The sequence below is a fragment of the Rhincodon typus genome, chromosome 9 (genome assembly GCF_021869965.1).
Source record: "Rhincodon typus isolate 14 chromosome 9, sRhiTyp1.1, whole genome shotgun sequence".
In the NCBI taxonomy this organism is placed as follows: domain Eukaryota; kingdom Metazoa; phylum Chordata; class Chondrichthyes; order Orectolobiformes; family Rhincodontidae; genus Rhincodon; species Rhincodon typus.
The window spans coordinates 19,530,562-19,555,561 of NC_063340.1; the positions used below are offsets into that span (position 1 = coordinate 19,530,562).

Below are 25,000 nucleotides of genomic sequence, written 5' to 3' on the forward strand. Positions count from 1 at the left end.
ACTTTGTGCAACTGCCATTTCTTCTTCTTGTTGATTGCTTCAAATTTAGATCATAAGATATAGGAGCAGAATTAGGCTATTTGGCCCCTCGAGTTGCTCCTCCATTTGATCATGGCTGATATGTTTCTCAACTATATTCTCCTGCCTTCTCCCTGTAAACTTTGATCCCCTTGCTAATCAAGAACTTGTCTGTCTTAAAAATGACATAAAATGACTTGGCCTCCACAGCTTTCTGTGGCAATGCGTTCCACAGATTCACCACCCTCTGGCTGAAGAAATTCCTCTTCATCTCAGTTCTAAAGCATCCCTTTGCTCTGAGGCTGTACCCTTGGATCCCGGTCTCTCCTACTACGGGAAACATCTTCTCCATGTCCATTCTATCCAGGCCTCTCGGTATTCTGTAAGTTTCAATGAAATCCCTCCAGATTCTTCTAAACTCCACTGAGTACAGACCAAGAGTCCTCAACCACTCATCATATGGCAAGCCCTTCATCCCCGTTCATTCTTGTAAACCACCTCTGGAGCCTCTCCAAGGCCAGCACATCAATCCTTAGATATGGGGTCCAAGTTGCTCACAATATTCCAAGTGCAGTCTGACTGGCGCCTTACGCAATCTCAGCAGTACATTTCTGCTGTTGCATTCCAACTCTCTCAAAGTGTGTAGAAATCTATTACTTTACCTGTTTTACCTTGAGTATATGATCATAGAATCCCTACAGTGTGGAAACAGGCCCTTCGGCCCAACAAGTCCACACTAAGCCTCAAAGCATCCCACCCAGACCCACCCCACTATAACATCTACACATCCCTGAACACTACGGGCAATATATGAGGGCAGAACTTTAATATAAGGAAATACTTAGATCTCTAGCTGCTCACTTAGAACTGGAGAGCTGCTAAGTTGGGCTAAATTTTTAGTTTATAGTTGAGAGACCGTATTTGAACAGATATATATATTCTGCATTAAAAGTAAAGCACACTAAAAATGATTTATCTGTGTTTCGATACACTGTGCAGTTACAGGTTTGAATATTGTGTTTGTCCTAATGACGTGCCCATGATTGAAAAATTTTCAAACCTGTAATTGCGGGTGTGTTAATTAAAGGCTTCCTCTAAACAATTTGATCTCAATACAACTCCTAGGAGCTCTCTGAGATTGATCAGAGGGAGACTGATTCCTCCTCATTCTACTCCACCTTCAGGATGCAGATCAGTTGTTCAAACCTATGTCGCAAGACTGGGTCTTTGTAAAATACTTCTGATAAAGCACTCATACTTCATGTCATCAAGAATTATTGCAAACTGTTCTGTTGTTAAGCAAATTATATAGTGTCTGTCTGGTGCTCACAAACATTGCATTGATTATTTGTCTTTCTGTCGTGTGAGTTCTGACCTTGTCACCCCTGTCCAACATTGGCACCTCCACATCAATCAAGTTGGTGGAACCGATCATTTTTATGCTCCCTCTTCATATTTCCAAAATTATTTTGAATCTGAGACTTAAAATGTGATTATAAGTCAACTATTCAATTGAAGTGCATATCCCTCTTGCGTATTTTAATCATCCATTGAATAACCCCAACATTTTTGCATGCTAGTCTTAATTACAGCCGTTTGATCAGAGTTGAGAAACTATGGAGATCTCTTCTTGAAGGCAAAGTGGATGTCACCGGAAAGATGGACCAACCTAGGGTTGGTCAGATTGAAGCTGTCCCAGAGTTGTTGCAGAGAGGCTCCTGTGGGGGTGTGAGGATTGCACAAGACAGGCGAGCATGACACAATGTAACAGCAGGTCTCCTGGCAAGACTCACTACAAGCTGTAACTGCAGCATAAATTGATTGACTATTCCAAACATTTATCACTTATAACAGTAAATAGTTTTATTTGTATTTATTCAAGATTTTCTCTTTTTTTTCCTGTGGCCTCAATATTCGGCATTTGTTTTGAATTTTAAAAAAAATCAGTTTTCTTTATTCACAAATTTATCTTGCACTTCAGTGAAGATCGCTACTGAATTCTCGATTTTTCTGGACTATAAGGTTAAGCTGGTGTAATCTTTCCTCATCCGTTTTGCACTAGGGATTATAATATTTTAACTCTTAATTGTTTAAGCTTTAATGTGCTGCCTTGGTCATTGAAACTATATCGATGATTATGCCAAGATCTTTCTAAGTCCCCCGTTCTAATTAATTTCCAATCTTTGTACACTTTTGTCCCAAATATTAACTATGTTTTCGGTGTTGTGAATGTATTGATATTTATTTGCCTTTGTAATCTCTTTTGAAATATTAATCCTGATCTTTTTATCACTCTCTTGTATATTGTTTTGCTACTTATCTTGTCATAGAATCATCTAGTCATACAGCACAGAAACAGAGCCTTTGGTTCAACTCGTCCATGCTGACCAAGTTTCCCAAAATAATCTTGTCCCGTTTGCCCGCAATTGGTCCATATCCGTATAAACCTTTCCTATTCATGTACCTGTCCAAGTGTCTTTTAAATGTTGTAACTGTACCTGCATCTACCACTTCTTCTGGCAGTTCATTCCATATTTGAACTATCCTATGTGTGAAGAAGTTGCCCCTCATTTTCCTTGTAAATTTTTTTCCTCTCACCTTAAAATTATGGCCTCTAATTTTGAACTCTCCAACCCTAGGAAAAGACTTTTGCTGTTCGCCTTTTCTATGCCCCTGATGATTTTATAAACCTCTATAAGGTCAACCCTCAACCTCCTGTGCTCCAGTGAAAAAAAAAGTCCCAGCCTATCCAGCCTCTCCTTATAACTCAAACCCTTCAGGCCCGGTAACATTCTTGTAGATCTTTTCTGCATCCTCTCCAATTTAATAATATCCTTCATATAGCAGGGTGACTAGAATTGTACACCATACTCCAAAAGTGGCCACATTAATGTCCTGTATAAGTGCAACATGACGTCCCAACTCCTTTTTGCACTTTAACTACATTTGGTCATATTTGCTTAAACTTAACTATTAAAAATGAGAAATAATGGGATCCAGTCAGTGATCTTTGTAAAACTCCACTCGACATTCTCTCTCCCCCACCCCAAGTCTGCTGTGGCATTACATATCTTGAGTATTTCCAGTTTATTTCAAAACTGGAAATACTCACAGGTCTGGAAGTGTCCACAAAGGGAATCGTTGTTGGCTTTTCAGTAAAAAGATCTCAATCTGAAACTTTTTTTTTGGTAAAAGGTCATGACCTGAAGTTAACTGTTTCCCTCCCCACACACATGCTGCCAGACCTGTTGTGTTTCCAGCATTTTCTGTTTATATTTCAGATTTCTGAAATCACAGTATTTTGCTTTTGAATAATTTATATTAGATAGTTTCTTAACCATTTTCATGTTCTACTCTGTGACTTTTATCTAGCAGTCCTTTTCATGTAGCAGTTTCTGTAAGTGCTCCAAAAGTCCAAATTCTATTTCAGGGATCAGACCGCATTATCTGTAGTGTCTACTCGGATGTTCTAGTGATTTGCCAAACAGGATCTCATACCTTTAACTCTTTGCTGGCTGTGCCTTTATTACACTATCATTGTAAAGATATTCCTCTAGTATGCTGTTTAAAAGTAGATTCTGTTTTTAGTAAATACTGATGTTGCACTGATCAGATGGCTTTCTCAAACAATTTTTTTGTACTTTAAATTTATTTTATCACTAATCTGCAAAGTCTCAATAGTGTTTAACAGTTTGTTGGTAACAGTAACCAGTATATCTTAGTTTCTTACCTGCTTTGCAGTAGCTTCTTCAAATACATTCCTTTTGCCCAAGAAATATGCTAATGTTTTGTTAACTGCCTCTAATTGTAAAAAAAAGCCCTCAGCTCCCGGGTGTCAAACATAAATTGCAACATGTCCATGTCCTTTGATGAAAGGCTCTAAAACTGATCTGCTTAATTTTATATTTTCATTCTCACTACCACTCATATGCTCACTGCTGTTCTAATTTCTTTCTACCTGGATGTGTGTCAGCTCTGCTGTAATTTTTGCTTCTGAGTCAAAAGGTTCTGGGTTCAGGTCCCACTGTAGGGATCTAGCACAAATCAAAGCTAACACTCTCATGCTATACTGAGAAAGCACTGCTCCACTGGAAGTGCTGTCTTTCAGATAAGACCGAGGTCCCTTATACTTAGTTGGGTGCATGTAAAAGATCCCATAGCATTATTTTGAAGAAGAGCAGGGGTTTATCACTGGTGACCTGATCAATATTTGTTCTTCAGTTAACATTATGAGAAAATAATATATTTGGTCATTATCATTGTTACCATAATTTACTCTTGGACTGTATTTTCCCCCCACTTGATCAAACGTTTTGTCCTTTTATTTGAGCATGTAGAAATTCTGCATAGTCACCATTATTGTTTTAAAAGTGGTGTATTTTTCTTTAGTGGAGATATTTTTCAGTAATATTGCCTGCTTCATGCATTGTTTTCGTTCCCACATTCTCTTCAATTTGTGTGCATATAAAACATTTATAATTTCTACTCTTCAATCATAAATATGTATCGGTCTATCTTAGAAACTCATTTTGATTATATTTTCAGACGTCATCTACAAGACTGCTTTACTGCACTGCAGGAGTGCTACTCAGACGACTAGAGGCAGATCCAGATCTCCAAGGCGTGTCCCATGTTATTGTAGATGAAGTTCATGAAAGAACAGAGGAAAGGTAATTCTCTCTTTTTAATACTGGAGCAGCTCATTGTGAATTTCAGCACAGTTCAGGATTGTGCAAGAGGACACCAAAGTAGAAAAGCGTTTGGGATTGTTGACCAGCTTAGAATTTAAAACAATAGTACTTGTGGGAAAATGAAAAAGTAATAAGTTACAATTTTGAACTCATGGGAAAGCTTAAATAGTAGGCTACTCTGAGTCTTATTTTAAAGACAATAAGTCTAAAGAAGAAGAACAAAGAAAGGACTTTTCGGAAGAGTCTTAGCCTTGGCGATCATGGTAGAATAAGGAGAGGCAAGAATAATTGCAATAGATGGAAACTGAGAGTGGATTGAATATTGTTGGGGTGGAATGATTAAATAAATCACTAAATGCCCGGATTCCACTTCCAGCATCAAAGAGTTTATTGAAATTGAAGCTCAGAAGCTTATCGTCATGAATAGAGGATAACTAGGGAAAAGGTAGAACCACTCAAGGATAAAGGAAGGAATTTGTGTTTGGAGGCAGAGAATGTGGGTAAGATCCTAAATGAGTGCTTTGCATCGGTATTCACCCAGGAGAAGGATATGGAGGATAGTGAGATTTGTGTGGAGCATGCTAATATGCCAGAGCATTTTCCGATCAAGAAAGACGTGGTTTTGGATCTCTTGAAGAGCATTAAGGTGGATAAGTCCCTAGAGCCCTATGGTATTTACCTCAGGTTAGTGAGAGGGGCAAGAGAGGAGATTGCTGGGGCCTTGACCAAAATCTTTGTATCCTCGCTAGCCACTGGAGAGGTCCTGGAGGACTGGCGAATAGCTAATGTTGTTCCTCTGTTCAGGAACGGAAATAGAGATAATCCAGGAAACTACAGACTGGTGTGTGTCTCAGTGGGTGGGAAGCTATTGTAGAGAATTCTTAGGGATAGGATTTACACACATTTTGGAAAAGCATGGCCTAATTAGGGACAGTCAGCATGACTTTGTGCAGGGCAGGTCAAGTCTTACTAACTTGATTGAACTTTTTGAGGAGGTGATGAAGGTGATCGATAAGGATAGAACAGTAGATTTGTTTACATGGATTTCGACAAGGTCCCTCATGGTAGGCTCATCCAGAAGGTTAAGATGCATGGGGTCCACGGTGACTTGGCTGTGTGGATTAAGAATTGATTTGCCTATAGAAGACAGAGGGTTGTGGTGGATAGGCATTTTTCAGGCTGGAGGTCCATGACTTGTGGTGTTTTACAGGAATCCGTACTGGGACCTCTGCTGTTTGTGATATAAATAGATGACTTGGATGAAAATGTAGATGGGTGGGTAAGTAAGTTTGCAAACGATACAAAGATTGGTGGATGTTGTTGAAGGATACAGCAAGATATAGGTCAGTTGCAGAAAATGTGTGGAGAAATGGCAGATGGAGTTTAATGTGGATAAGTGTGAGGGGCTGCATTTTGGGAGATCAAATGTTAAGGAAAAGTATACAGTGAATGGCAGGACTCTGATCAGCATTGCTGTACAGAAGGATCTTGGGGTTCAAGTCCATAGCTCCCTGAAAGTGGCTTTGCAAACAGATAGGGTGGTAAAGAAGGCATATGGCATGCTTGCCTTTATTGGTCGGGGAATTGAGTACAAGAGTCAGGATGTCATGTTGCAGCTTTATAAGACTTTGGTTAGGCCACATTTTGAGTGTTGCGTTCAATTCTGGTCACCACATTACAGGAAGGATGTGGAGGCTTTGGAGAGGGTACAGAAGAGGTTTACCAGGATGCTGCCTGGATTAGAGGGTATGAGCTATAAGGAGAAGCTAGAAAAACTCAGGTTGTTTTCTCTTGAACAGTGGAGGCTGAGGGAGACTTGTTAAAAGTCTATAAAATTATGAGATGCATGGTTAGGGTTGATGGTCAGAATCTTTTTCCCAGAGTTGAAATGCCTAATACAAGGGGGCATTTAAGGTGAAAGGGGAAAGTTTTGCCAGGCATTGTAGTGGAGGCAAATACGATAAAGGCATTTAAGAGATTTTTAGATATGCACACGAAAATGCAAAGAATGGCGGGATGTGGACCAAGGGCAGGCAGAAGGGATTAATTTAATTTGGCAACATGTTTAGCATAACATTATGGGCCCAAGGGCCCATTCCTGTGCTATACAGTTTTATGTTCTGTGAACAAAGGAAAGACATGAACTTACATACATTTGTTTTCAGCCTGCCTATAGCAATCACAAACCATTGATATTATTATGTAATTTCATACACACCCAGTCAAATTAATCGTGTGACCGTACAATCAATGATGGGCACTTATGGATAACTCTCGGCCTTCCATGATCTCATGATATTTACCAGACACCCTTATCTCTATCATTGGGGCTTTCACATTGCTTTGTATTTAACCACCTTCCAATACTGCTGACTTCTGCACCTATCATTCAATTCTCCTTGCTAGTAGTGTGGGACCGTCCCTTAGTGTAGGCTGTCTTGTCCCAAGGATTTTTAGTGGAATCTCTTTAATACTTATTCTGTGTTTTTTTTTTTAAGGTTATATGTCAAAATCTATAACTAATTTGAAATCCACAACAATGATTATCTGGAAATCCTAAATAGATTAAATCTATTTATGATGAATCTCAAATTTTAAATTAGCTAGGCATGGAATTTTTCTATTAGCATACACAAGGGTGTCCTTTTCCAACTGTCTCCGTGTAAACAACTGTGTCTGTAACAGGACCCTTTGGTACTGCCTTAATCTTGTAACCTTGGATATATTCTATCTACTGAGCAACTATTGTTCTAACTTATGATTCAATACAAACTACACCAACCAAGCTAATCTAAGTCAACCGAAAACTATTTTCGGCCGTCTTGTGCTGCTTTCAGCCATGGGCAGCTTTTTGGCCATTTTGTGCTGCTTTCAGCCATGGGTAGCCCCAACAAATAGTATGGATGCTGAAATAACTGCACAGAGGCTGGTATCCCATCACAAAGTCACCCTTTATTTACATGTGGAGAGACCTTGACACTGATCCAGCTCTCAGAATGAACAGGATGGCCGACACTCCTTTTTTATCTTTTAGCCAGAGCTCCCTGATTGGACCAGATTAACAGTCCCAATCAGGGAACTTGTATCCTATGAGGTCCACCTGGCTGACCTCATTACAATCGCTACAGATGCATTTTGGGAAAGTGTATGAAAGAGCGCAACAGACGGATGTACTGACAAGGTGAATGGAATAAAGATGGGAAGAGATGTATGTGGAGTACCACCACCATTGTAGACCATTGGGTTGATTGGCCTGTTTCCGTACTGTAAATTCTGTTTACAGGTATGAGAAGGATCATCTGTCAGAGTCTGAGCTTTTCCTTGTTTTCTGTCCATGATGCATCCTGAAATAAGGAAGTAACTTTGTATTATTTTTGGCTCTTAACAGTACTGTAGAACATAGAATAGTACAGCACAGGAACAGGCCCTTTGACCTACCGTGCCTGTGCCAACCTTATTGCCGTTTTAAACTAATCCCATCTGCCTGCACATGACCTGTATGTGTCTATTCCTGTCAGTTCATGTGTCTGTCTAAATGCCTCTTAAAACATTGCTATCATATCTGCTTCTATCACCTTTTTCTGGCAGCACGATCCAGGCACCTACCTCTCTCTGTCTTAAAAAAAAAACCATGCTTCGCACATCTCCTTTAAACTTTCCCCCTCTCACCTTAAATCTATGCCCCCTAATATTTGATGTTTCTACCTTGGGATAAAGACTCCACCTATTCACCCTATCCATGTCTCTCATAATTTTATGTACTTCTATCCGATTGCCCCTCAGCCTCTGATGCTCTTGCGAAAACAATCCAAGTTCGCCCAGTTTCTCCTTATAGCTAATACATTCTAATCCATGCAACATCCTGGTTAAGCCTCTTTTGCACTTTCTTCAAATGTTTATGACCTTCCTATTGTATGGTGACCGGAACTGTACACAGTACTCAAATGTGGCCTAACCAAAGTTTTATATAGCTGCGACTTGACTTGCCAACTTCAATACTCAGTGCCCCAACTGATGAAGGCAAGTATGTTGTACTCCTCCTTTACCACCTAATCCACCTGCATTGCCACTTTCAGGGAGCTATGGACTTGCACCCCAAGATCCCTCTGTATATCAGTGCTCCTAAGGGTCCTGCCATTTACTGTAAACTGTCTGCTTGCATTTGACTTTCCAAAATTTATCACTTCTCACTTGTCTGGATTAAACTCCATCTACCATTTCTCTGCCCAACTTTCCAACTGGTGTATATCCTGCTGTATCCTTTGACAACCTTCTTCACTATCCATAACTCCTCCAATTTTCGTGTCATCTACAAACTTACTAATCAGACTACCTACATTTTTGTCTGTCATTCATATATATATATATTACAAACAACAGAGGTCCTAGCACTGATCATTGTGTAATACCACTAGTCACAGACCTCCAATCAGAAAAATACCTCTCCACAACTACCCTCTGCCTTCTATTTGTATCCAACTTGCCAACTCCTCATGGATCCCATGTGACTTAATATTCTAGACCATCCTACCATGAAGCACCTTATCAAATGTTTTAGTAAAGTCCATGTAGACAACATTTACTGCCCTCTCCTCAATCATTTTTCCATTTCCTCAAAAAACTCAATCAAATTAGTGAGAAAAGACCTCCCCCGGTCTTATGCTGACTATCCATAATAAGTCCATTCTTTTCCACATGCAAGTATCTTCTCCAATAATTTCTCTACCTTTCCTGTGTCCAACCACAATATCCACAACCCAAGCTGCAAATCTACTCTAAAATCTTAGAGACCTATGGGCGAAGCACGCTCAAATTGGCATGGAAATGGGAGAACTACGCCAAACGACAGGGCACTACCCATGAACAACTCTACTTCCTACAAGTACACAGGAAAGCCATACATACTGACCAAGTACCGAATTTCAACAGCAACCACCCTAACACACACAAATGAAGTTGCGTGAGAAATTATTTAAACGGGCAACAACACACTGCAACAGCACAGAGCTACGCCAAGAAGAGTACCTCTTCCAAGTATTCAAAGACAATGGATACCTGAAAAACTGGGTCAGAAGATGCCTATCACACACACGACAATGGGAAGATACTACATGCCCCGATACACTCACCATGCTACCTTACATCAGGAACACATCTGAACTGACCACAAGACTCTTACAACCACTGGGCATCAGAATAGCGCACAAACCCACATCAATCCTACACCAACTGCTCACGCGAACCAAAGACCACTACCCACTGTGGACAGGATCAGTGTCATATACAAGATTCCCTGCAGAGGCTGTGACAAACACTACATTGGACAAACAGGAAGGAAATTAACCACAAGGGTACACGAACATCAATTGGCAACAAAAAGACATGACCAATACTCTCTCATCTCCATCCACATGGATAAGGAGAACCACCCATTCGATTGGGACAACATCAGGATCCTGGGGCAGGCAAAGCAGAGACAAGCATGGGAATTCCTAGAATCCTGGTACTCCATGAAGAAAGCCATCAATAAACACATAGAGCTAGACCCCATATGCATTCCATTGCGAAGGAAAACCGGAAGTGAGGTAATCCAGCTCAACGGACACCAGAGTTTAACAGGTGGGAAAACATAACAGCACTTCATCGGAGGCTGCACTGATGATGTTACCCAGCAGGGTAATGAAATGTCTGCGGAACAACGAACTAGCTCGGCGAGCCAACCAACCGCAACATCCGCAATCCGAGCTACAAATCTGCTCTTAAAAAAAATCTTAGCTTGACAGAGATCTTTGTATCCTGTCTCCTCTCTTGTCTCCCTCAATATCCTGGAATAGATCCCATCAGCCCCTGGGGACTTAACTATTTTAATGTTTTTCAAAACATCCACCACCACCACCTTCTTAATATCAACATGCGCTAGAATATCAACAAACCCTCTCCAATCTTATAATCATCCAAAATCCTTTGGAACAACATGAATCATTGAATCCCTACGGTACAGAAGCAGGTCATTTGGCCCTCCAAAGAGCATCCCACCCAAACCCAACCTTCTTACCCTACCCCTGTCATTTCACATTTCCCATGGCTGAACCCCACATCCGTGGTTACTATGGGCAATTTAGCATAACCTGTACACCTATGGACTCTGGGAGGAAACCTGATTACCCAGAGGAAATCCACGCAGATACGGGATGCATGTACAAACTCCACACAGACAGTCACCCGAGAGTGAAATCAAACCCAGGTACTTGGCACTGTGGGGCAGCAGGGCTAGCCATTAAGTCAGCATGCTGCCCTTCAGGGGAAACCCATGAGGTAATGAAAAAGTGGTGGAGTAACACTCTTATGAAGAAATGAAAAATGAGGACGTTTGTGAGAGATGATCTGGGCTGGGATGATGTAAAATCCATTTGGATGAAGGTAAACAAGGGAAAGAAGACTCTGATAGGAGTAGTGTACAAACCCCCAAACCTAACCAATCTGTAAGAAGGGTATAAATCAACAAATAACAGGAATATGTAAAAAGAATAGAGCAATAATCATGGATGACTTTAATCTTCATATTGATTGGGTCAGTCAAGTTGGAAAGGGTAGCTATGACAATGAATTCATAGAATGCACTAGCGATAGTTTCCTAGAACAATATGTCATGGAGGTAACCAGAGAACAGGCCACCCTGGATCTGTAATGGGTAATGAGACCAGTTTAATAAATAACTGAAGAGTAAAAGGCTTCTTAGGAAGTAGTGATCACAATATGCTCCAATTTAATATTCAGTTTGAGTGTGAGTAACTTGGTTCAGAGACAATGGTATTTAACTTAAAGAGAATTACAATGAACTGAAGATAGAGTTAGCTAAAGTGGACTGGGCAGATATATTAGCAAGAAAGACAGTAAGCAAACAATTACTGACATTTAAGGAGGTAATTCATGATTCTCAGCAAAAATACATTCCAGTGAGGAGGAAAGATTCTGAGAGGGACAAACCAACCATGGCTAACCAAAGAAGTTAAGGAGACTATAAAGTTGAAAGAAAAAGCATATAAAGAAGGCAAAGGTCAGTGATAGCTCTGAAGAATGGAGTAAATTTAGAATCCAGCAAAGGAGGACTTAAAAGATAATAAATTGAGCAAGTAAACTACAAGGGCAAACTAGTGAGGAATATAAAAACTGACAATAAGATCTTCTTTTACATAAAAAGGAAGAGAGAAGTCAAAGTAAACAGAGGAAATGAATCTGGGGGGTGTGTTTTGGGGAAAAGGAAATGACAGAGAAGCTAAACAAATATTTTGCATCAGTCTTTACGATGGAAGATACTTCGAATGTCCCATTAATATTAAAGAGTACAGGGGAGGAATTAAGTACTATCTCCATCACTAGAGAAGTAGTATTAGACAAACTAATGGGGCTAAAAGCAGTTAAGTTCCCTGGCCAATGATGGCTTGTATCCGAGGATCCTATTAGATGTACTTATACAGACAGTGGATGCATTGATTGTAATTTTCCAAAATTCTCGAGTAGTAAGGGTTATTGCTGGAACTGCAAGTATTGTCAATATGTGTTAATGACTTTAAGGAAGAAAGTGAATGTACTGTAGCCAAACTTCCAGATGACACAAAAGGTGGAAAGCCAAGTTGCGAGAGAGATATAAACAGTTTACAGAGAGATATTTACAGGTTAAGTAAATGAGCAAAAAATTGTCAAATGGAGTATAATGTGAGAAAATGTGAAATTGTTCATTTTGGAAGGGAGAATAGAAGAACAGCATCATTTAAATGGAGAAAAAATGCAGAAAGCCGCAACCCATAGCGACTTGGAGCTACTTGTGCACGAATCACATTAAGTTGTCACACAGGTGCAGCAGGAGAGCTAACAGAATGTTGGCTTTTATTTCAAGGGATTTGGAGTATGAGAGTAGGGACTGTAACTGTACAAGGTGCTGATGAGACCACATCTAGAGTACTGAGAGCAGTTTTGGTCCCCTTATTTAGGAAAGTTATTATTCCACTGGAGGCACTTCAGAGAAGATTCACTCTGATCCCTGTCTAGAGGAATTGTCTTGTGAGTTAGGCTGAACAGGTTGGGACTGTACTCACTGGAGTTTAGATGGTAATTGCTGAGAAGATGTTTCCCCTCATGGGAAAGTCAAGGAAGAGGGCATAGTCTCAGAATAAAGGAATGCCAATTTAAGACTGAGATGAGGAGGAATTTCTTCTCTCGGAGGGTTGAGAGTCTTTGTAACTCCTTGCCATAAAGAGCTGTGGGGGCAGATTCTTTGTGTATATTTAAGGCTAAAGTAGGTAGATTTTGGGGAATCGAGGATTATGGGGAAAACTCAGGAAAGTGAATGTGAGGAATGTCGGATCAGCCATGGTTCTATTGAATGGCAGACCAGGCTGGAGGGGGTGAATGGCTGACTTCTGTTCCTCCTTCATATGGTTTTATGGGTATCTTTTCAATAGTGACTTGTGTGTAACAGAAGAACCTTGGTTACTCTGTGTTCTTATGTGTGTTTCTCCTGATCTTAGCTTGGATTTTGAGTGCAGAAGGAAGCATGAGCACATCCTTTACAGTATTTCTCCCTTTATCCCCAAGGAATCAAAGCCAGAATGAGTAACAAGAAGTTTGGATCAACTAGGAACACTTTACACTGTTAGTTCCAATGAATGAAGTTGGGGGTCGATGAATAAAGATTATTTACTTTTTTGAATCCATCAGCTAGGTGAAATGATCTTGGTCAAAAAAGAACAGTAAAGGAGGTTTATGATTAAGCTCTTTATCTCCGTCTTGTGGAGGTAATAAAAAAGCTCACGTTTTCATGTATTTTACTTACATTTGTTCACGATAGCTGTTGCTATGACAATGTGTTTGGAAATAGTGCTGACCCTAATAGGTCAACAGTGAGCTGGTGCTCAGTTTTCATAGAATCTTCCATTGATCAAGAGCTTTTGAAAGCTTGATACCTGCGCGTCTCCTTCATCTCCTATTTAGTTGTTCCTCTGTCTTTATATAGTAGACCATTCAATGTTTCTTTAGGACCTCTCCTCTATTTACTTCCATAACACAACTCTCACTTGGTTCAATTTCTACCTGTCCCAGTGCACAGCTAATAATGCTACCTTTTCCTGCCCTCGTACCCTGTCGTTAAAAGGGAGGCTCCTTGTGTATCCCAAACAACAGCATAGCATATGTATAGTAGTGGGTCCAAGTTTCATCCTTCTATTAGTACTCCATTTACTTGTCCCCCAGCATCAAATCATTAATGGACAACAACTTCTTCCAACTTAGAATAACTTTGTTTCTGTCAATTTTGTGTCCTTGCCTTTGGTTATATCTAGCTCTCTGATTGCTGTTCAGTCTAAAACATGCAATCTATATTCTGTTTGATCCGAAGTTGAATTTCAAATCCATATTCTAACTAACCAAGACCACCTACTCATAATTTCGTAAAACTTCACTACTAAAATATCCTGCATTTAAGTCTTGATTCCCTAACACACGTGACTTCACAAATATCCATTGATGTCCTACCTTTCAATGCTTCTGACTTTGACTACAGTTAGCCTAGTGCTATTAGCTCCAGACTAGTAATCCAGAAACTCAGCTAATGTTCTGGGGACCTGGGTTCGAATTCAACCACAGCAGGTGATCGAATGTGAATTCAATAAAAAAATCTGGAATTAAGAATCTACTGATAATCATGAAACTGTTGTTGATTTTCAGTAAAACCTGTCTGACTCACTAATGTCCTTCAGAGAAAGAAATCTACCATCCTCACCTAGTTTGGCCTACATGTGACTGCAGACCCGCAATAATGTGGTTGACTCTCAACTGCCCTGTGAAATGGCCTAGCAAGCCACGCATTTGTATCAGATGCTACGAAGTCTCAACGAAGATACGAAACTGGAAAGACCAGTTAATATTGACCTTGGTACTAGAAAAGACAATGGCAGAAACAGTCCTGTCGACCCTACAAAGTCCTCCTTACTAACATCTGGGAAAAAGTTGCCAAAAGTGGGAGAGCTGTCTCACAGACTAGTCAAGCAACACCTAACATTGTCGTGCGGTATGATTCTATGAGTATGATTGTGTCCCAGACACCACCATCACCATCACCATCCCTGGATATGTCCTGTCCCACGGGCAGGACAGACCCAGCAGAGGTGGTGATGCAGTGGTATGTGCTTGAGAGGTATACAACATTGACTGTAGACCCCATGCAGTCTCATGGCTTCAGGTTGAACATGGACAAGGAAACCTCAGACCATGTACCAGGTACTGTGCCCTCTCTGCTGATGAATCAGTACTCCTCCATGTTGACTAACACTTGGAGGAAGTACTGAGGGTGGCAAAGGCTTAATGTATTCTGGGTGGGGGATTTCAAAGTCCACCACCAAGAGTGGCTCAGCAGCAATGTTAGCAATCGAGCTGCTTGGGCCCTTTCTGACATAGCTGCCAGACTGGGTCTGCAGCAACTGGTGAGGGAATCAACAAGGGGGAAAACCTACTTGATCTCATCCTTACCAATCTGCTGGCTGCAGAGACACCTGTCCATGACAGTATTGGTAAGAGTGACCACTGCACAGTCCTTGTGGAGATCAAGTCCCAGCTACACATTGAGAATACTGTGTATCATGTTGTGTGGCACTATCACTGTTCTAAATGGAACGGACTTTACAACAAATCTAGCAACTCAGGACATGAGGTACTGTGAGCCATCAACAGCAGCAGCGTTGTACTCCAGCACAATCTGTAACCTCATGGCTCGGCATATCCCCCACTCAACCATTATCATCAGGCCAGGGGATCAACCTTGGTTCAATGGAGAGTGCAGGAGGGCATGCCAGGAGCAGCACCCCGGCAAACCTGAAAATGAAGTGTCCAAGTGGTGAAGCTACTAAATAGGACTACTTGCATGCCAAACAGCAGAAGGAGCAAGTGATGGAGCTAAGTGATCCCACAACCAATGGAGCAGGTCTAAGCTCTGCAGTCCTGCCACATCCAATTGTGAATAGTGGTGGACAGTTGAACAACTTGCTGGAGGAGGAGGCTGCACAAACATCCCCATCCTCCATGATTAAAGAGCCCAGCACATCAGTACAAAAGATAAGGCTGAATCATTTGCAGGAATTTTCAGCCAGAAGTGCTGACTGGTTGATCCATCTCTGCTTCCTCTAGTAGTCCCCTGCATCAAAGATACTAATCTTCGGTGAATTCAGTTCATTCCATGTGATATCAAGAAGCAATGACAGACACTGGATGCTGCAAAGACAATGGGACCTGGCAATATTCCAGGAATAGTACTGACAATTTGTACTTCAGAATTTACCTCTCCCCTAGCCAAGCTATTCCAATACAACACTGGCATCTACCCAATGATGTGGAAAATTGCCCCCAAGTATCTCCTGTACACAAAAGGCAGGACAAATCCACCCTGGCCAATTACAGCCTCATCAGTCTACTCTCATCAGTAAAGTGATGGAAGGTGTCATCAACAGTGCTACCAAGCATCACCTGCTCAGTTATCCCCGTTTGGGTTCTGCCAAGGCCACTCGGCTCCTGATCTCATTACAGCCTTGGTTCAAACAATGACAAAACAGCTGAATTCCAGAGGCGAGGTGCGAGTAATAAAGTCATAGAGCGTGGAACTTGTTGGTGCTGACCAGACATCCCAGCCTGACCTATTTCCATTGTCCAGCATTTGGCCCATATCCCTCTAAATGCCTGTATTCATATACCCATCCAGATGCCTTTTTAAATGTTGTAATTGTGCCAGCCTCCACCATTTCCTCTGGCAGCTCATTCCATACCCGCACCACCCTGTCTGTGAAAAAGTTACCCCTTGGGTCCCTTTTAAATCTTTCCCTTCTCACCTTAAACCTATGCCCTCTAGTTTTGGACTCCCCCACCCTAGGAAAAGACCTCGGCTATTCACCCTATCCATGCCTCTCATGATTTTATAAACCTCTATAAGGTCACCCCTCAGTCTCTGACACTCCAGAGAAGAAAGCCTCAGCCTATTCAACCTCTCCCTATATTGTGATAAATATTAATACACAGCCTGTTTCTGCATTTTATAGTTAAGTGCTTTGTTAGAAATAGCACAGAATAATATGATGGTATATCTTAATTCCTGTGTGTGTTACTAAATATGTTATTGGATACGTCAAATAAATGGACATATGAGAAAGAGGGACATGGAAAGATATTCTTACAGACTGATCCGTTAAATGGTTCTTATAATTCTTTGGTATGTCTTGTTATCTGTGGTCTATCTCTAATTAAGTGATAGTAAAGTGATTGAAATATCAAGTTTTTGATTTTTTAGCACTGGCACAAATGTTGGGCTAATGGGGTGAGAAAACTTTCCATGATTGCAGAGAGCTTTGACAGTTTTGCCAATTAATTATTTGTTGTATTTTTATGCTCTGTTTTCACGGCCAACTTTTGTTTAATTCGTATGTGCATCTTTACCTAATGTTTTAACCTGATTTAAATACATGTTGTTTATGTTGTAGTGACTTTTTGCTGTTGGTGCTGAAGGATCTGATCATGGCTCGGCATGATCTGCGCATTATCCTGATGAGTGCAACTCTGAATGCACAGCTATTTACAGAGTACTTCAATTCTTGCCCCAGTATTCATATTCCAGGTAGTATTGCTCTGCATAACATAAACATTTGTTCTAAAGCTACATCCATTAACTTCTTAACGATTACATGAGTTCCACATTCATGAATAGTACATGTATGAACTATTTGTTTAATTCAAGGTATGATATAAAAGGTATGTTCCAGGTGTTTAGATCTTCTCTCTCCCCATTTCTAGCAAGATTCGAATTTGTTATATGCCATTCCCAAAATGGAAATGTTAGCACCATAAGCAACATAACACCCTGACCACTCAGTAACAAAGCAGAGAAGGGACGGAGGCAAATTATCCCATGTGCTGTTGTGAATCTTCTTGTGATCATTCTCTACTGTCATTGCCATTCCCCACGACCTCAGAGCAGATTGTACAGGACATTGAAAGGCATATATTAAACAGAAAATTATTGAGGCTTTTTATTGAATAAATATGGGTAAGAAACTATAGTTTTAGTTTGAAATGAAAGATACATAGAACAGCACAACACAGGAACTGGCCCTTCAGCCCACCATATCCAAGCTGAACATGATGCCATTCTCAACTAATTCCATATGCCTGCAAATGGTCCGTATGTGTCTATTGCCTGCCTATTCATATGTCTGTCTAAATGCCTCTTAAACTTTACTAAGAGTATCTGCTTCTGCCACCTTCCCTGGCAGCATATTCCAAGCACCTACCCATCTCTGTGTCAGGGGAAAAAAGCTTTCCTCTCACATCTCCCTTAAACATATCTCATCTTAAACCTTTTCCCTTGTAGTATTTCGCATTTCCACATTGGGAAAAAGACTCTGATTATCCATCCTATCCATGCCTTTCATAACTTTATATGTTTCTATCAGATTGCCCCGCAGCGTCTGGCACTCTAGTGAAAACAATCCAAGTTTGTTCAATCTCTCCTTATAGCAAATACACTCCAATCCAAGCAACATTCTTGTAAACCCCTTTTGCACCCTCTCCAAAGCCTCCACATTTTTCTTATAGTGTGATGACCAGAACTGCACACTATTCCAAATGTGGTCCAGCTAACGTTTTATCCAGCTGCAACCTGACCTGCAAACTTTTATACTCAGTGCCCTACCCGATGAAGACAGGCATGCTGTATGCTTCCTTTACCGGCTTATCCACTTATGTTGTCATATTCAAGGAGCTATGGACTTGGTCTCCATGATCCCTCTGTATATCTGTGCTCCTAAGGGTCCTCCAATAACTGTATACTTGCCTCTTGCATTCGACCTCCCAAAAATGCATCACCTCACACTTGTCTGATTAAATTGCATCTGCTGTTTCTCTGTCCAACATTCCCATTGATCTATGTCCTGATGTATCCTTTGATAACCTTGCTACTATCCACAGCTCCACAATTTTCATGTCATCTGCAAACTTACTAATCAGATGACCTACATCCAAATAATCTGTATATATTACAAAGAACGGAGGTCCCAGCACTGATCCTTGTGGAACATCACTGGTCACAGATCTCCAAATGGAGAATCACACTTCCAACTACTTTCTGTCTTCTATGCCCGAGTCAATTTTGTATCAAACTTGCCAACTCACTATGGATCCCATACAACTTTTGGACCATCCTGCCATGAAGGACCTTGTCAAATGCTTTAGTCCATGTACGCAACATCCAGTGCCGTACCCTCACCAATCACCTTCATCACTTGCTCAAAAACCTCAATCAAGTTTGTGAGACAAGATCTCCACATCCGTGCTGACTATCCCTAATAAGTACATTCTTCTCCAAATGCGAGTAAATCCTGTCCTTAAGAATCTTCTGCAATAATTTCCTTGCAACAGACTCATGGGCCTAAAATTGCCTGGATTATTGCTGTTGCCCTTCTTAACAAAAGAACAACATTGGCTATTCTCCAGTCTTCTGGGACATTTCCTGTAGCCAAAGAGGATACAAAGATCTCTGTCAAGACCCCAGCAATCTCCTCTCTTGCCTACTTCAGTATCTCGGGATAGCACCATAAGGCCATGGGGACTTATCTACCTTAGTGTTTTTCAAGACTTCCAACACTTCCTTCTCCTTAATATCAACATGTCCCTCCCTAATCTACCATAATACATGTCCTACCTCTTGGTGAATACTGCTGTGAAGTACTCAATAAAGACCTCACCCACTTCCTTTGGCTCCACATGTAAATTCCCTTCTTTGTCCTTGAGTAGACCTACCCTTTTCCTAGTTACCATCTGATGTTTTAAATCAGTAATTTCTTTTAACATGATAAAATATTCTAAGGCATTTCACAGGAATGTTATGAAGAAAATTTGAACACTGAACCAAGATATTTAGGCAAATGACCAAAGGTTGGTCAAAGAGAAAGGTTTTAAGAGATACTTAAAGAAGGAGCGTGAGAGAGAAGGAGGCGTAGATTTTAAGCAGAGAAGGTATAGCACAGATTTTTGAGAATGCTGCTTTGTTTTGGAAAAAAATATGAAAAATGTCTGTTTGATTAAGGACTTCTTTCATTTGGAGATCAAAGTCTTTATCTTAAACTTGGAAGGATATTGAAATAACTTTGGACTCTTGCAATCCAATTCTTCACAACCATGGTGCAAACTGTGTATTGTGAACCTAAGTTGACAATTTCACTGTGATAGATCAAGTGATGACTGATATGGAAATTGAAAATATTGCATGCTGATTGCAAGGTATCTGATCTTAGGGTAGGATTCTTTATGAAGCAATATGGAGAGAGCTCTACTTTGTGACAAACTGTTGTTCCTGGCCAAGACCATTTGATGTAGAGCCCCAATTTAAATGTCTCACTTTTTCTATTTCCTGACACAAGACAGCACCTTATTGAATCAGTGCTTTATCCTCTCTATAACCTCAATATTCCTCCTATTGTTTGGAATCCAAGACTGCACGCAGTACTCCAACTCTAGTCTTACAGGATGATCTGATGTGTTTTATAGAGTCAGATTGGCTGAGAAGTCTAGAACAAGGGAACATTAGTCTGATATTAAATTTAAGAGATTTGTGAAGGAGAGAAACGTAAGTATATAGTGGTTTATAAGACTGTGAAATCCAGTATTAGAATTGGTGATTGAATCAGACAATGCCAACATTTTAGGATAGGTAGTTGAAGGAAAACCGATGTCTAAACTCAAGAGCAATTTAGGTACATAGAATTAAGATTGCCGCTCATGCAAGAACACCAACATATGTTGATTCAGCCAAACAATTTTATTTTTGAATTCTGTTCAAGAAGTATAGTTAGAACTGGATTCCGATAAATTCTTAAAGGAATACTTTGAGTAAAGCTTTCAAAAATGTATCAGGAACCTTGCAAAATGAATTCTTTAGAACAAAATAAATATCAACTGAATAATTTATACAACACTCGTTAGACCTTGGGTGATTGATACAATTCTGGGTCCAATGTTTCAGCAAGGATGTGAACGCATTGGAGAGGATGCTAAAGAGGTTTGTGAGAATGATTCTAGGGGTGAGAAACTTCAGTAATAAAGATAGATTGGAGAAGTTGGGACTGGTTTTCCTTGGAAAAGAGAAGGCTAAAAGAAGATTTACTGTAAATTTTCGAAATCATGTGCAGTCTGGATGGAGTAGATAGGGAGAAATTGTTCTTGCTTTTAAATGGAACGAGAATATGAGGGTACAGTTTAAAAATAATTTGCAAAAGAAGCAAATGTGATATGAGAAAAAAATGTTTGCCTGGAAGTATGGATGAAGGCATGCTTATTTGAGGCAATCAATATGGCATTAGGTGTTTATTTGAATAGATTTAATGTGCAAAGTTACAGTGAAAAGGTGGGAGAATGACACCAAGTCATAATGCTCATTTTGAGAACTGGTGCTGACATGATGGGCCGAATCACTTCCTTATTCTTCATTGTAACACTTCTATGATTCTGTGATTTACTCGCTCGTTCTACTTCTTGTGATGTTTTATGCTTTAATTTCTCAGAATATGATTGTACCTCAGAACAACACTCAAGAAGTTTGACACTATCTAGAACAAAGCAGCCCTCTTGATAGGCACCACATCCACAGGTATCCACTCCCTCCACCACTTACACTCAGTAGCAGCAGTGTGTGCTATCTACAAGCTGCACTGCAGAAATTCACTAAGGCTCTTTAGACACCACCACCCAATACCATGGTTACTTCTACCTAGAAGAACAAGGGCAGCAGATACCTGGGAAGCAGATACATGGGAACACCACCACCTACAAATTCCCCTCGAGGCCACTCACCATCCTGACTTGGGAACATGCCTCTGTTTCTTCACTGTCACTGGGTCAAAATCCTGGAATGCCTTCTCTAATGGAATTGTGGGTCTATCTACAGCACATGGAATGCAGCGGTTCAAGAAGACAGCTCACCAGCTTTCACACTTTTTTTATTTGTGAAGTGACTGTGAAGATATATCTGACATTTACAAACAGTTCCTGAGCTCTTATTTCAAAGACAAAAATTTGAATTCACAGGTTCTGTAACACAAAGGACAAAAAAAATTGTAAAAGTCAAAATGGTATAATTAAGTGAAAGTAAAAATACTTAATTTTTATCATTCTGGTATTTTAGGACATACTTTTCCAGTGGCTCAGTACTTCCTGGAAGATACACTTACTATGACTAGGTAAGCATTGTTTACGTTGTAACAGGACAAAGGACTACCATGCTAGTTTAAGTAATTGTGAACTACATTTTTTTGCAGCCTCACAAAGACTGTTCCTATCAATTTACAGAATTTAGCTTTGATTTTAGCCAGTCACAAAATTTGTGCAATTCATTCAGCCATTTTACCTGCTTATGTGCTCTGGATTCTGGATGCAGTCTGTGGCTGGGAATAGATCTGACCTTGTCACCTGCTTACTTGTAATAGCACTTAGATTAATATTGAGTTTTTTTAATGCTAATTGTCTTCAGTTTGCACAAATGAACAAAGAATCTTCACGCCCATAAAACTGTATGAAAAGTGATCATTTTATACATTTAACAATGTAAGCACAAAATTCAGCTCAACAGAGTACACTTTTCAGACAACTTAATTAACTCAGGGAATTTGGTGAATAAAGGAAGAAGAGTTATTCAAATCTATACAGAATGAGGAATGGTTTGAGAGGGGGAATGGCGGACAGCAAGTCCAAAGTTATTAATTAGGCAAGAAGGCAGATGGTTGATTGGTGAGTTTTAGTTTCTATGTTGTCAAAACTAGGAGGATAGCTTAAACTAGAACCAGGAAAATACATGCGCAGTCTGAAATGTAGAGCTTTTCTAGTTAAACTGATGATATAACTTGGAAACATCACAGAAGAAAATATGGCAGAGCTGGTTGTGCATCTGGCCTGCAGATGAAGGCATTTATGGACAATGATACAGTGCTGAGCAAACGTGTGGGAGATGTATCCATCCCATTCCTCTCCAGCTGAAGTCATTGCGCTGAAGTGCATGTTGGAGAGACTCTGAAATATAGAGGAGGTGAAGGAATTAAAGGACAGTTTTATCCAGAATATCATCACATTCTAAGAGAAAGCAGTTTCAAGTAATGGTGGGCCGTGAGAGATATAGGGAGCTGAGTAGCAGAGATTTACAAGAGAAGAACGTCCTGCAGACACTAGTCCTGGCCAACAGCATTTGCTACCTTTGAGAACAAGGAGAAATGCTTCAGGGATGACAGCCACAATGCAGTCCAAGGCACCATGAATCAGAAAACTATCTGTAGGGCAGGCATGAAAGAGCAGAATAGCAATGTGGTAGTAATACACTACTATAAAATGAGAGGGTTAATTAGCGTTCTTTGTGCCAGGAATGAGAACGTCGGACTCTAGAAACATAATCCTGCAATATTTTCTGCTGTTTCATTCTCTGGATTTGGCCATCACTAGCAAGGCAGTAATCTTCTGTCTGTTCCTAGTTGCTGTTCAGGCGATGGTGGTTGGCTGCCTTCTTGAATTAGAGTCATACAGCACGGAAACAGACCCTTCACTCCAACTCGTTCATGCTGACCAAGTTTCCCAAACTAAACTAGTCCCATTTGCCATTTAATTTTATAAACCTCTATTACTCCTCAATATTCTGTGCTCCAATGAAAAGAAGTCACAGCCTAACCAGCCTTTACTTATGATTCTCACCCTCAAGTCCAGGTGACATCCTGGTAAATCTTTTCTGCACCCTCTCCATTTAATAATATCCTTTCTATAGCAGGTTGACCAGAATTGTACTCAGTACTACAAAAGTGGCCTAATCAACACCTTGTACAACTGCAACATGATGTCCCAACTCCTATGCTCAATGGTCTGAGCAATGAAGGCAAGTGTGCTAAACGCCTTCTTTACCGCCCTGTCTCCACATAAGGAGTGTATGCCAGAGCACTGTTGGGTGTTTTTTTCGGCTTGGTGGCAATGAAGGAGCAGGGATAAATGCTCAAGTAAAGATAGTGTGTGACTTGGATCAGCATTCCATGCAGCTGTACCCATATTCTCGTAGGTAGTAAAAAGGGACTACCAAAGAAGTCTTTTTGAAAAAAATCTTACTAGGTTGTCATTATCACTGGCTAAGATTTACTTATTTCAGCATTTAATACTCATCCCTAATTGCTGTGGATAATCATCACAAATGGCTTTCTCAAATGTTGCAGTCCTTGGGTGTAAGGATACCCACAGTACTGTTAGGAAAGGGTTTTCAGGATTTTGACTCAAGGACAGAAAAGAATTGAGTTTCACACTGACTCATTTATTGCTATGCAGAACAGTTTGAAAGCTGTGGGTCAGTTTTAATGAAGCATTAACATTTAGATCTGATTTTTCCTCTTTCTCTGTGAAGTATTTTCTTTGTTGAAAGCATTATTGACTGCGTCATTTGAAAAGTGCTCACAGTAGGAGGTGAGTTCAAGAGCTAATAATCCCAGTTGCTGAAATGCTCAAATCTATTTCTCAAATCAGTTTTTTTTTTATGATAGCGCATCAGTGCTGTAATTTTAGCCCACATTGTGTCAGCCACGAGCTTCTTCAAGGCCACCTTAAAGCATTTCACACTAAATTATAAATTGCTTTAACAATTTGAGTAAATATCTCTTTCTCCATTATGTCTGAGTCAAAATTTAATGCATATCAACAAGCTAAAAACAGGTAAACTGGTGAAAATCTCAGGAAAGAAAAGAAATCACTCTAATTTATATGGCACCCTTCAAGACATCCCAAAACATTTTAAAACCAATGAAATGCTTTTTGGGGTATAATTTTAAATGTACATTGTAGAGCTTCCTATATTACAGTCAACTTGCGCAAAAGGAGGTCCACAATGTGATAATGACCACATAATCTGCCTTGGTCACATTGCTAAAAATGAAAGGGACCTTCACAATAAAACAATGCTGTTATTTAGGCAACAAAATAAAATTGTGGTCTTAATGCATTTTGAGAAACGTACTGGGGTCTTTGAAAGAGTAAATGATCCTGATCATTACCAAGCTAGTTTTATGTGTTTTACACACACTGAGTGGATAACTTTTTTTTTCAACAGTTGATTATAAGCATGTAGATTCTTACTCTGGTATTTTGCCAGCTAGATATGTGACCTGACATTGTGGTCATATTATTGTACATACGGCATCTTTACAATACAGATATCAACTGGTTCCGGCAATAAGAGACATTTACAA

At 40.1% G+C, this 25,000-nt stretch overlaps 1 protein-coding gene and 1 long non-coding RNA gene across 2 annotated transcripts in view; one reads left to right on the top strand and one right to left on the bottom strand.

Moving 5' to 3' along the window:
- Positions 1-25,000, bottom strand: part of dhx57 (DEAH (Asp-Glu-Ala-Asp/His) box polypeptide 57) — a 101,438-nt gene that overhangs the window by 24,512 nt on the left and 51,926 nt on the right. The gene's annotated exons all lie outside the window — the stretch shown is intronic.
- Positions 4,568-23,581, top strand: LOC125483955. The gene is made up of 4 exons (XR_007262820.1): positions 4,568-4,688; positions 17,228-17,361; positions 21,922-21,976; positions 23,542-23,581. It is a non-coding gene; the product is annotated as an uncharacterized LOC125483955 (long non-coding RNA).